The 14,422-nt window shown below is 45.9% G+C and overlaps 2 protein-coding genes across 4 annotated transcripts in view; both read left to right on the top strand.

The window, feature by feature from the left end:
* Nucleotides 1-1,584: 1,584 nt before the first annotated feature.
* LOC140201739 (dematin-like) overlaps nt 1,585-14,422 on the top strand; it is a 72,570-nt gene continuing 59,732 nt past the window's right edge. For 2 of the 3 annotated variants that reach the window (XM_072266347.1, XM_072266342.1), the window contains exon 1: nt 1,585-1,776. The gene's annotated coding sequence lies outside the window, so the exon portion shown is untranslated. The remainder of the gene's footprint in view (nt 1,777-14,422) is intronic. The other variant, XM_072266345.1, reaches the window with a different exon arrangement.
* The window catches only part of LOC140201740 (dematin-like), an 83,718-nt gene continuing 82,135 nt past the window's right edge, over nt 12,840-14,422 (top strand). The window contains exon 1 of the mRNA XM_072266350.1: nt 12,840-12,845. The gene's annotated coding sequence lies outside the window, so the exon portion shown is untranslated. The remainder of the gene's footprint in view (nt 12,846-14,422) is intronic.

Below are 14,422 nucleotides of genomic sequence, written 5' to 3'. Positions count from 1 at the left end.
TTGTCCCAATGGGCCAAGACTTTGTTCAGCTGTGGCATAAAGTACATATTCCAGTCTCCAAGCAACTAAGGCCATCATTATATTAATCAACTTGATATTTTTTTTAGTACACGGACTCCTTAGTTTCTGGTTTCTATTCATATTCTCACTGTTTAGGAAGTGCGTTGTTATGCGCTGGTAACTGAGAGGAATCCAAAGTGGAATTATCTCACATTTGCTGACCTTCGGTGAACAGACCTTTAGATTTCCATCTATTAATATCTTACTGTGAACCAAGGCTTCATTTTATGTCACCTTTTTGTTGTCAGAAAATTAGCTGATGTGTCCTTGTGTCCACCACTATCAAACATTTTGAATGGTGCCGGCCCCTCTACAGGATCCATGAGGGATGTGGTATCAGTGTAAATCCACGGCCATCGTTCCTCCTGCCTCCCTTCCCCTCTTCCTCACCACCATGTCAATCATTGGCTCCTTGAGCTTTACATTCAGCTAAAAGTTTCTCAGGACCATCAGAAACATTACCCTGAAACCTAATAGATTTGCACAATAAACAGTGTGGGGACTGAGGGGTGAGAGGGGTAGGGACAGGGAGTTCAGACAGTGAGGAGTGAGGGATGAGGAACAGAGAAAGGGGACTGAGGGGTGAGGACAATGGAAGGGTAGTGAAGGGTAAGGGACAGTGAACTTTGGACATTGAAATTGATGTCTGGGGATATCTTCATGTGCATTCTGTTTCCCGGCAGCTGTTAATAAGGCCACTTGGCGTTTCGTGAGGACTCACAGGTTGGCTGCCTTGCGCACTGAGCTTCCCGGGCAGGAAAGGGAGGATGTCCTGGGGGTGCTGTGTGCGCGGTGATCCGGAGGTGTTGGGAGGTCAGTCAGGCTCCTTCCCCCACCCACCCCCATCGGGCAGAAGAGCTTGAGAGCACGAACACCAGAATCGAGTATTAACCCCTGATCTGCCGGCCGCGGCTTTTGCACTTCGTTGAAGTAAACTGCCGTTTCTTTAAACTGCAGCGCAGTATGTTGTGCTTTGTTTTCGTTTCACTTGATGCAGTTACGTATAGAATGAGGCAAAGGACTAATTCAGTACATATGCCAATTTTAAACCAATATTAATTGGGGCGGAAGAAAACCCATTTCCCCACCCCTTTCCCCCAAAATTTGCCTCAGTCCGCTGCTCTCTCCACATAGAGAGTTAACTGTATTGCTTTCGGTAGTCCTGGTTGAGGTGACACAGAAATGCCTTAATACATCAAGGTTTGCCAAGACTGGGATGGTCGCCATAGCAACGGGATGATGTGCCGGGTTGGCCCCCAGCTGCCGCCGCCTTCGCCACGGACCCGGGGCCGGTGGTCTCCTCGCCCGGGTTACGGGGCCGTGTGGCTCCACCCACTGGTGAGGGGCTATGCCGGGGAGAGGGGTTTAGCGGGGAGGGGACCATCACCGGGGCGACGGGACGTGTACCCCGGCCGGGCGCTCTGCCGCAGCTGCTCCGTCACGTTGGCGGCTACAGCCTCCTGCCGGCTCGGTAGGTGCGGCTGCGAGCTGGGCTGCGGCCGGCCCGCCCACCCTCTCTCTCTCTCTCTCTCTTCCCAACCACCGCCACCGTGAGTCTCCAACCGTCACCACACTTACTCCCTGGGCTAAACCTTGCTGCCATATCCAGGGGCACAAAAGGATGTGTCTGCTGCTTTATTATTCAACGCTCAAAGCCTCTGATAACGAACCGCTTTGGCGCTGACGGGCAGGCGGAGGCTGTGCAGCGGACGGTAGGTGAGTGGGAGCGGTGGGGCTTGCAGAGAGCCGGAGCCGGAGCGGAAGCTAGGGGCACCCCGTTGTGCAGAGCGGCTTGGGTCTGTGGTCCCGACAGGGTGAGGTGGCACGTCTTCCCCCTTACTCCTCCAGACAGGAATACAGCTGGGTCTGTACCCCCGATACACCGATGCACCAACACCCACCACCCGGACACATCTAGATCCGTTTCCATCCCCCTCCCCCGACATACCTGGATGTTGCCTCCCTCCCTGGACAAACCTGGGTCACTATTCTCTCCTTCACACCCCAAACACAGGCTCACCTGAATGTGCACCCCCAAGATACATCTAGATACGCTTCAGCCCCCCACCCCGTGGTCAGGCAGAACTGGATCGCTCTCTCTCCTCCCCAGACTCGCCTAGATCCATTCCCCACTCCCCTCCAGATGCACCTGGATTTACAGCCACACGGAGACCAAGAGACTTGCGGCACCTGCGGCCTGATTTGTGAATGGAAAAAAATTCTTCCGTGTCAGAGCAGGGCTGGTTTTCAATCGCTTTTTGCTAGTTCCTGCAGGGTGGTGGAGGCCTTGTGAGCCCATGGCAGAGATGGTGCTTAATTGGTGAAGACAGAGACCACAGAGCTGTCCGAGATGCTGCTAGGCCAATGGGTCTGCGGGGATTGGAAGGGATAGGGACATTGTGCAGGTAGATGAGATTTAGTTGGACATTGTCTTCAGTGCTAGGACTGAGAGCTAGTTCCTGTGCAGCACTATTGTAGGTAGTGTGGAGAATGGACAGTATTGTCCGTTGCCCAGACCACAGGGATGCCTTCCTACAGGGAGATACAGAAGGAGTGCTGCAGGTGGGGGAGGAAAGGTTTCTGCCCACCTACCATATAGTTGCTGTGGACTGACACGGGCCTGTGAGTCCACTGAGTTTCTGCCTGCAATCCCGGGACCAAAACGTCGACTGTTTCCGTATAGGTGCTGCCTGATTGCTGAGTTCCTCCAGCATGTGTGTGTTGCACCTGTGAGTGTTCAGGAGCACTGTAATTATTCCTGCTGTTTAGGAAAGAATAGGGAGAGAAAACAAGGAAGAGCTGGGTGGGGTGGGGCAGGGGAGGAAATAGTGGAGCGAAGGATATAGTAACAAAATGTCATGAAGAATCATTGAACTGAGCAGAGTCAGCTGGGATCCATGAGATCTTATTTGAATAACTTATTCAAGTTTTTAGAGGGCCATGGGAGAAGATAAGTCAGAAGAGAACTCCTATGAATTAGAGTCAAGAGGGGCCATGAAATGTCCTTGAGGAGTAGGATTAAAGAGGATCCCAAGGCATTCTATACATAATGAAATAACTAGGAAGAGGGTAGGACCTCACAAGGATAAAGGAGGGAACATGTCGAAGTAAATATATTATTGAACTCTGTACAGTTGTGTTACTATATACTACTTCGAGATTCATTTTCTTACAGGCATTTACAGGAAAATAAAGAAATACAATTGAGTTTATGAAAACTGTACATAAAGACTGACAAACAAGCAAAGTGCCAAAGAAGACATATTTCGCAAAAAAAATACTGCGAACATGAGTAGTGGAGCCCCTGTAAGTGAGTCTGTAGATTGTGGAATCAGTTCAGAGTTGAGATTAGTGAAGTTAACCATGTTGGTTCAAGAGTCTGATGGTTTTGAATTGAATTTCTTACATCTTTCACATGGAGAGTAAAAATCTTTATGTTACATCTCCGTTTAAATGTGCAATGTGCAATCATAGTAGTTTATAATAAATTATATAGAGTACACTCAAGTCAGTGTGAGTTCATCAGTCTGATAGCCTGGTGGAAGAAGCTGTCCTGGAGCCTGTTGGTCCAGGCTTTTATACTGCGGTACTGCCTCCCAGATGGTAGCAGCTGGAATAGATTGTGGTTGGAGTGACTCAGGTCCCCAATGATCCTACAGGCCCTTTTTACACACCTGTCCTTGTAAATATCCTGAATCATGGGAAGTTCACAACTACAGATGTGATGGGCTGTCCTCACCACTCTCTGCAGAGCCCTATGATTAAGGGAGGTACAGTTCCCATACCAGACAGTGATGCAGCCAGTCAGGATGCTCTCAATTGTGCCCCTGTAGAAAGTTTTTAGGATCTGGGGGCCCGTACTAATCTTCCTCAACCGTCTGAGGTGAAAGAGGCGCTGTTGTGCCTTTTTCACCACACAGCTGGTGTGTACAGACCACGTGAGGTCCTCAGTGATGTGGATACCAAGGAATTTGAAGCTGTTTACCCTCTCAATTCCAGATCAATTGACCATTCCTACTTTAATCCATAACCACCTCTTTTGTTTTCGCGACGTTGAGGGATAGGTTGTTTTCTTGACACCAGTGTGTCAGAGAGATGAATTCTTCCCTGTAGGCCACCTCATTATTGTTTGAGATAAGGCCAATTAGTGGAGTGTTGTCGGCAAATTTAATTAGCTGATTGGAACTGTGGGTGGCGATACAGTCATGGGTATACAGGGAGTAAAGGAGGGGACACAGTATGCAGCCCTGAGAGGCTCCTGTATTGAGAGTCAGAGGGTTGGAGGTGAGGGAGCCCACTCTTACCACCTGCTGGTGTTCTGACAGGAAGTCCAGGATCCAGCTGCACAAGGCAGGGTCAAGGCCGAGGTCTCTAGGTAATAAATGTTCCTGAAACTGATGGTGTGAGACCCAAGGCTCCTGTACCTCCTGCCTGATGGTAGTTCCATGAAGATTGCATGGCCTGGATGGTGGGGGTACTTGTCGATGGATGCTGCTTTCTTGATCATTGTAAATGTACTCAATGGTGGGCTTTTCCTATGATGGGCTGAGCTGCATCCACCCGTTTCCATTCCTGGGCATTGGTGTTCCATATCAGGCAGTGATGCCATCAGTTGGGATACTCTCCACTATGTGTCTACAAAAATTTGTCAAAGTTTTAGATGACATGCCAAATCTACACAAATTTTTAAGAAAATAGAGTTGTTATCATTCTTTTATGATGGTACTTGTGTGCAGGTCCCAGGAAAGATCCTCTGATTTGATAACACCAAGGAATTTGACATTACTGACCCTCTCCACACCTCATCGCCTAATGAGGACTGGCTCAGGGACCTCCAGTTCCCTACTCCTGTAGTCAGCTCTATGGTTTTGCTGATGTTGAGTGAGAGGTTGTTGTGGCACCATTCAACCGTATTTTCCAAGCCTCCTGTATGCCAATTTGTCTCTACCAAAAAGCCAAGAACAGTCGTGTCATCAGCAAGCTTAAATATGGCAAAGAAGCTGTAGCCACAGAGTCAAAGACTTAAAGTGAGTAGAGCAGGGGATTAAGCACACAGCCTTGTGGTGTATCTGTACTCATGGTGATTGTGGAGGAAGTGGTGTTGCCAGTCCATACTGACTGGAGTCTGCAAGTGAGGAAATCGAGGATTCAGATAAGCAGGGGGTATTGAGGACTAGGTCTTGGAGCTTAGTGGTTAGTTTTGAGAGGATGACAGTATTGAATGCTGAACTGTAGTCATGTGTATCTTAATTGTCCCGATGTTGTGGAGCTGAGTGAAGGTGTAATGAAATGGCATCTGCTGTTGACCTGCCATGTTGGTAAGCAAATTGGAGTGGATCCAGGTTATTTCTCAGGCAGAGGTTGAGGTGCTTCATCAAAGCACTTCATCAGAATGGATGTAAGTGCTACTGGAAGATAGTTATTGAGTCAGGTTACCACATTCTTCTTGGGTGCCGATATGATTGAAGCCTGCTTGAAGGAGATGGGTACCTCAGTCAGGCAAAGCAAGAGTTTGAAGCTGTCCACAAATACCCCAGACAGTTCTTCAGTATGCCGTCTGGACCAGATGCTTTCTGTGGATTTACTGTCCTGGAGGATACTCTCGTGTCGGCTTCGGAGACTGAGGTCACAGGGTCTTTGGGAGCCACGGGGGTTCATGAAGGCGCCTCCGTCCTCTGTTGATGAAAGTGAGCATAAAAGGCAATAAGCTCATCCGGGAGCGAAACCTCGTTGTTTATGTCGCTGGAGTCAAAGGATGGGGGTGAGGGTATAAATGAGTAGTTTGTATTGAAAAGAATAAGGTGGTGTTGGCTGTCCTAAAGAACAGTAAGGTGGATGAGTCCCCAGAGCCAGATGGGATATACCCCAGCTTGTTGAGGGAGGCAAAAGATGAGATTGCTGAGGACTTGACCAAAACTTTTATTTCCACTGTAGCCACAGTGAGGTCCCAGAGGACTGGCGAGCAGCTAATGTTATTCCTTTGTTCAAGAACAGGCCCTTTGGCCCTTCATGCTTGTGTCAAGCATGATGCTAAATTAAACTAATCCTGCTTGCCTGCATTCTCTGAGCATTTTCTCTTCACCATGGGTCCCATGCATCTTAATCTTCTGGATAAGCCTCCAAAAAAGACCTTGTCAAATGCCTTAATAAAATCCATGTAGACAACATCCACAGCTTTACCTTCATTACCTCTGTCACCTTCTCCAAAAAATTGTCAAGTTAGCAAGCCATGACATGCCCCACAGAAAGCCATGCTCACTGTCCCTAATTAAGCTGTTGCACTCCAAGTGCTCATATATCCAATCTTGAAGAATTCTTTCCCATGGCTTCACTACCACTTGTATATAGTTTCCAGGACTATCCCTTGTTTCCTTCTTGAACAGAGGAACAACATTAGCTACTCGCCAGTCCTCTGGAACCTTCCCTGTGGCTAGAGAGGACATGAAGTTCTTGTTCAGTCCCCCAGCAATCCAATATTTGTCTTTCTCAATAACCAGTGAAATATCAAATCAGGCCCTGGGGACATCCACTTTAATGTTCTCTTATGACCTAACATTATCTTTTTTTTAATATAATGCATCGCATATCATGCTTCACATTGAGCCCATTATCATCCTTGCCCTTGGTGAATACTGACACACAGTATTCATTTATGACCTCACCCATGCATTTGGCCACTTAGCAGATGTTCCCTGCTTTATTCTTGAGTGGTCTACCCTTGCCCTAGTTATCCTGTTGATATTGATGTATGTATAGAATGCCTTGGGATTCTCTTTAATTCTGCTTGCCAAAGACATTTCATGGCCTTTCTTGGCTCTCCTAATTCCTTTCTTTTTTTGTTCTGGTTTCTTATATAATCCTCAAGGGCTCTGTATAACTTTAGCTTTCTAAACCTTACTTGTGCTTCTTTTTTCTTCTTGACTAAATTCACAATTTTTCTCGTCACCCAAGGTTTCCTTATCTTGCCATGCCTGCCCTTCCTTCTTACTGGAGCGTACCCATGCTATACTGTCTGCAGTTGGTCTTTACACACCCTCCACATGTTAGATGTGGACTTGGTCAGAAACAGCTGTTCCCGATTAACTCTCCCTAATATTCTCATAATTTGCTCTCCTGCATTTTAGTACTTTCCCACAAGGTTATCCTCCTCGATAGCTATCTTAAACGTAGAAAGTTGTGGAATGAAAGCAGGTAAAGGGACACCTGGCAAGTTCCCAGACACCAGAAGGCGGCTAATGTTGGCTCCATTGTTTAAAAAGGGTAGCAAGGACAAGGCAAGGAACTACAGGGCTAATGTAAGTGGTGGGAAGTTAATGAAGGGGATTTTGAGGGACAGGATCTACCAGCATTTAGATAGAGTGTCTTTAGAACACAACAATATAGCAGAGTACAGGCCCTTCAGCCCACAAAGGTGTACTGACCTTTTACACAACTCCAAGATCAATCTAACTCTTCCCTCTGACATGGGAGGAGTCAGTGTGGTTTTGTAGGTGTGAAGTCTTGCCTCATAAACCTTAGAGAGTTTTTTGATGAGGTAACCAAATGGTTAGATGAGGGTAGGGCAGTGAATGTTGACTGGACATTAGCAAGGCTTTTGACAAGGTCCCGCATGGTAGGCTGGTCTGGAAGGTTAGGCCCAATTGAATCCAGGGGGAGCCATTTGGATGGATTCAAAATTGGTTCCAGGGTAGGAAGCAGAGGTGGTGGTTGGAGATTGGTTCTCGGAATGGGGACGGTGTCTGATGGTGTGTCACAGGGGTGGGTGTTGGGACCCTTGTTTGTTATTTAGATGTGAATGCTTGATCAGTAAGTCTGTGGATGGTGCACAGTTAGGAGATTTTGTTGATGGCGAAGAAAGTTATCGTAGACTACAGGGGGATCTTGATCAATTAGAGAAATGGGCTGAGGAGTAACAAATGGATTTCAATACAGATCTGTGAGGTAAAATATTTTGGAAAAACAAGCCAGCATGGGACTGAAATGAAGGAGGCTGAGGAGTGACTTGAGGGGTTGGGGCACCATGGCAGCGTAGTGGTTAGCGCAACACTATTACAGCTTGGGCCGTCAGAGTTTGGCGTTCAATCCCTGGGTCCTCTGTAAGGAGTCTTTGTACGTCCTCCCTGTGGAATGCGTAGGCTTTCTCCAGGTCCTCCGGTTTCCTTCCACAGTCCAAAGCTATACTGGGTAGGTTAATTGGTCATTGTAAATTGTCTTGTTAGGATTTGATCGGGGCAGTGTGGCTCGAAGGGCCAGATGAGCCTATGCTGCACCATATCGCTGGATAAAATTAAATTAAAATAAAATTAATAAATTAATGAGGGATGTAGATAAGATAGTCTTCACAGGAGTATAAAACAAGAGCATAGGTTTAAGCTGAGAGGAGAAAGATTTAAAGGGAACCTGAGGGGTAAGTTTTTCCACACAAAGGGTGTTTATGTCGATGAAGTCACCAGAGGAAGTGGTAGAGGTGGATACAATTTTAAGAAAAAATGTTGGACAGGAAGGTGAATAGGGAAAGGCTTAGAGGGATATAGGCTAAGTGCAAGCAAATGGGACTAGCTCAGGAATCATCTGGTCAGCATCGATGAGTTGGGCCAAAGGGCTTTTTCCTGTGCAGTATGACTAATGTTAGAAGGCAATGGAGTTATATGTGGTGTCTGAAAGGCGAATGAGGTGTTGGGGGAGGGGTGGGGGTGATGGTGATGAGAAGGGTCTTGAGTACTTATTAAGTAATGTGAGGTGTTTGTTGTCTATGACCTGGTAGGTGAAGAACTTCAATTCCTTGAACTTCAGCAAATCATTGAAAAATGTTTCAGTTTAAGTATTTCCACCTTGTGCAACTCGAAGGTTTTTGTATGTGTGTTTGTGAACCTTGTTGTTGATCATTTTCTCCACTTGCGTATGTTTTGTACATTGTCCTGGATTTGGCAGTGTACAGCAGGAGTTTCCAGAAGACTGTGCAATGTGGAGTTCTTCACATGTTGAAGTCAATCTTAAATCTCAGAAATTCAGATTCCCGCCTCTCAAAGATGCAGAGCAGCTCTGGTAGTCATACACAACAACAGAAGAAATTGAAAGAAGCAAACAGCAGCTGCTCCACCATTCAGCCAGACTCTGTTAGCCCCTCCTTCTTTTCCTTTTGACTCTCCTGTGATGCAGGGATTGGCTTGTCTCATTGACTCATCATCTCCATTGACTCTGCCTGGAATGTTCTCTGAAATGAAGAATTCCAAATATGCTTGATCTTCTGAGAGAGGAGCTTCCTCCTTCCTTCCACTTTATTCGGGGATAATGCCTCCTAGTGCAAGATTCCTGGAGGAACTCATCCTCTCAGTATCCATGTTGTTAGTACCGCTCGGAACCTGATGTTCCAATAAGATCACTCCTCATTTTCCTAAACTCCATCCTGCCAACCTCTCTTCCAATGTTCTCTCCACCTTTCCAGGAACTAACTTTAGAAACTTTCTCTACACAGCATTAAGTGTAAATTGGGATCAACCAGAGTTTCAGAACTAGTTTACTTAGTGAACCAATTATTTTTCTATTCTCCAATTTCATCTTTCAGTAAAGCTCCTACAGATGTACTTGCAATATGAAAACCAGCATTTAGAGGCACCTTTATTCTGAGTTTTCACGCTAATGGTTTCAGCCGCTTTCTCCCAGCAGAGATCCTGGTGCAACAGTCACAGGCCTATCACTAAATTGGGCACGAGGTCACAGCACCGAGGTAGATACTGATCTCGCTGTCTAATCAAACCCACCCTGATATCAGTCACCACCAAATCATCCGGACCATTGGAATTGGAGATAGCAGAACCTACAGATCCTTGCACTCCCAGTTCTGTGGAATTCAAACCTGATACACACCCATCCTCTGGAACTGAAGAGTGTGGCAGAAATATCAAAGGCTCAGAAAAGATCATCTCCTCAAAGTCACAGCCTCAGTATCCTCATCAATCAAAATATCCATTCCCTCTATTGCCGGTCCTCTATGGCTGAGTGTGCACAATCTATAGGATGCACTGTCATTATCTGCTTAGCCTAGGCTATTATAAGACCATAATACATAAGTGCAGAATTAGGCCATTCAGCCCATTGAGTCTGCTCTGCCATTCCATCATGGCTGATCCTGGATCCCACTCAACTCCATACACCTCCCTTCTTGCCATATCCTTTGTTGCCCTGACCAATCAAGAACTAATCAACTTCTGCCTTAAATATACCCACAGACTTGGCCTCGACTGCAGTCTGTGGCAGAGCATTCCACAGATTTACTACTGTCTGGCTAAAAATAGTCCTCCTTACCTCTGTTCTAAAGGGTTGCCCCTCAATTTTGGGGCTGTGCTCTTTAGTTCCAGATACCACCATCACCAACCTCGCCACATCCACCCTATCTAGTCCTTTCAACATTCGGTAGGTTTCAATGAGATCCCCCCACTTCCCCCACATTCTTCTAAATACCAGTGAGTACAGGCCCAAAGTTGCCAAATGCTCCTCATATGTTAACCCCTTCATTCCCAGAATCATCCTCGTGAACTTCCTCTGGACTCTTTTCAATGACAACACATCCTTTCTGAGATACAGGGCCCAAAATTGTTGACTAGTGTCTTATAAAGGCTCAACATTATCTGTTCTATTCTCCTTGAAATAAGTGCCGACATTACATTTGCCTTCTTTACCACAGACTCAATCTGTAAATTAACCTTCTGGGAGTCTTGCATGAGGACTCCTAAGTCCCTTTGCACCTTTGATGTTTGAACCTTCTCCTCATTTAGATAATAGTCCGCACTATTGTTCCTTTTACGAAAATGCATTTTGACAGCATGCCCCAAACTCAACATTTCTGACCTAGCAGGGCAAGGGCAGCTGGTGGTGGGAACACCTCAGTCTGCTGGGTTCTTGTCCTGAACTGGAATTGCAGGTTGAAACTCAGCACATCCTTGGGACCTGATGTTGCAGGGAACAGAGACTACAGGAAATCAGGACCTCGATCATCTTCCTCCTGGCAGGAGAATTATTCTTTTCAAGCACAGACACTGCCAGGCCACATAAAGGTTCAGAGAACCCACCAGTAGCCTGACCTTTCCATAGGTTGGAAACAGTGTCGGTTGAGATCATAGAAATATGCACTGGCAGGTTAATCAGCTACAGATGAATACAGATTTTAGTTAACTATAGATCTCAGTTGGATCTTTACCTCAGTTGGAGCCTTTATTAGTTTAAAGAACAGGTTTGTACTATATATTTAAAACATGCCAGACCACAGGAGTCGACAACCAGGATCTCAGACTGTCTAATCATTACTGCTGAGTCGAAATCCTGGAACTCTTGAACCAACACTGCCATGACAGCAATGGCATCAGAATGACTGCAGCCATAAAAGCTGATAGTTCACCCCACCTTCTCAAGGACATTTAATTGCAGCCTGATCAGCAATGAATTAAAAGTGCTGGCCTGTGGGAATATGTGCAGGGGATGGTCATTTGGAGTGGAGCAGTTCAGGTTGAACTGGAGCTACCATGGTCCAGTAATGCAGGACCAGCACTGACCTGGATGTTGAGAGTCACCTAGGAAGCAAGAGATTTGAGGATAGGAAGGGGAAGAGTGGTCGATATTGTTCAACCATTATCTTAATGCACATGAAGTAGCAAAGTATGCCCAATCCCCAGCATAAGGACAGTTCTAACAAAAGTGTTCAAAATCATGAATGGTTCTAGTAGAGGAAGGAAAAATGGCTTCAAGTGGAAACTGTTAGAATCCATTGAAGACAATCTTATGGGTTAGGTCATACTTGGAGTAATTGTGTGTGTGATAATGGGATAACCAGAACAGAAAGGATGTTGAGGCTTTGGAGAGGGTGCAGAGGAGGTTCACCAGGATGCTGGCTGGATCTGAGGGTGTGAGGTATCAATAGAGGCCGGACAAACCTGAGGCATCAGAGGCTCAGGGGAGACCTCATAGGTGTTTATAAAATTGTAAAAGCATAGATAGGGTAGTCTGCCATAATCTTTAAACCAGGATAGAAATGTTAAATTTGAGAAGATATGATTTAAGGTGAGGGGGGGAACATTTGAAGGAGATGTACGGGGCAAGTTTGTTTTTTTACCCGGAGAGCGGTAAGCGTCTGAAACATGCTGCCAGATGGTGGTGGAAGTGGATCAGAATCAGAATGATCATTACTGATGTATAATTGTGAAAATTACATTATCAGAGTGACATTTAAGAGGCTGTTAGATAAACGCACAAATATGCCCGAACAAGGGAAAATCTGCAGATGCTGGAAATCTAAGCAACACACACAAAATGCTGGAGGAACTCAGTAGGCCAGGCAGTATCTATGGAGGAAAGTACAGTTGACACTACAGTTGCGTCCCATGTACGTGTCCTTTGACAGGACACATATATGAGGCGCAACTAATGTAGCAGCTAGTGCAATGCTGTTAATGCTCAGGACATCAGAATTTGGAGTTTAATTCCAGTGCCATCTGTAAGGAATTTCTATGTTCTCCCCATGACCAAGAGGGTTTCCTCTGGTGTTCTGGTTTCCTCCCACAGTCCAAAAACATACTGGTTAGTAGGTTAATTGGTCATGGGACCGTGATTAGGCTAGGACAAAATAGGATTAAATTAGGTTGCTGGGGAGCATGGCTCATTGAGCTGGAAGGGCCTGTTTTGTACTGTATCTCTAATACAATAAATAAATAATGCAGAGAATGAAAGAATATGGATCATGTACAGGCAAAAGCAATCCAGTTCAATTAGGCATTGTGCTTGGTGCAGATATCATGGGCTGTGCTATTCTGGGATCTGTGTCTAAGGTAATAGAGTCATAGAATCATATAGCACAGAACACACCCTTCAGCTCACCTTGTCCATCCCAACCATGATGCCTATCCAACACTAATCTCATTTGCCTGTCGCTCTACAGCTTCCCTACCGAAGCCCTTGCAAAAAACACCTTTTAAACAAACTTGTATCTGTCTTTACCACCTCCTCTGGCAGCTCATTCCAGATATACACTACCCTCTGTGTGGAAAAACTAACACCTCAGACCTCCTTCAAGTTTTCCTCCTCTTACCTTAAACCTGTGCCCCCAAATTCTACTACAGGAAACGGACTCTGACTATTTATCCTATCTATGCTCCACATAATTTTATAGACTTCTAAGATTACCCCTCAGTCACCTACGTTCCCATGAGGATAAAACCCACCTATCCAATCACCTACACTCCCATGAGAATACACCCAACCTATCCAATCGTCTACACTCCTATGATGATAAACCCAACCTATCCAATCGCCTACATTCCCATGAGAATACACCCAACCTATCCATTCACCTACATTCCCATGTGGATAAACCCAACCTATCCAATCGCCTACATTCCCGTGAGAATACACCCAACCCATCCAATCGCCTACATTCCCATGAGAATACACCCAACCTATCCATTCACCTACATTCCTATGTGGATAAACCCAACCTATCCAATCGCCTACATTCCCGTGAGAATACACCCAACCCATCCAATCGCCTACATTCCCATGAGAATACACCCAACCTATCCATTCACCTACATTCCCATGTGGATAAACCCAACCTATCCAATCGCCTACATTCCCGTGAGAATACACCCAACCCATCCAATCGCCTACATTCCCATGAGAATACACCCAACCTATCCATTCACCTACATTCCCATGTGGATAAACCCAACCTATCCAATCGCCTACATTCCCATGAGAATACACCCAACCTATCCATTCACCTACATTCCCATGTGGATAAACCCAACCTATCCAATCGCCTACATTCCCATGAGAATACACCCAACCCATCCAATCGCCTACATTCCCATGAGAATACACCCAACCTATCCATTCACCTACATTCCCATGTGGATAAACCCAACCTATCCAATCGCCTACATTCCCATGAGAATACACCCAACCCATCCAATCGCCTACATTCCCATGAGAATACACCCAACCTATCCATTCACCTACATTCCCATGAGAATACACCCAACCCATCCAATCGCCTACATTCCCATGAGAATACACCCAACCTATCCATTCACCTACATTCCCATGTGGATAAACCCAACCTATCCAATCGCCTACATTCCCATGAGAATACACCCAACCCATCCAATCGCCTACATTCCCATGAGAATAAACCCAACCTATCCATTCACCTACATTCTCATGAGAATAAACCTGACCTATCCAATCACCTAGACTCCCATGAGAATAAACACAACCTATCCGATCGCCCACATTCCCATGAGGATAAACCCAGCCTATCTAATATTTCCTTATAACTCCATTCCCAGTGACATCCTGCTGAGATTCTGCACTC

The sequence above is a fragment of the Mobula birostris genome, chromosome 8 (genome assembly GCF_030028105.1).
Source record: "Mobula birostris isolate sMobBir1 chromosome 8, sMobBir1.hap1, whole genome shotgun sequence".
Classification (NCBI taxonomy): domain Eukaryota; kingdom Metazoa; phylum Chordata; class Chondrichthyes; order Myliobatiformes; family Myliobatidae; genus Mobula; species Mobula birostris.
This window is presented reverse-complemented; position numbering and strand designations above follow the sequence as displayed.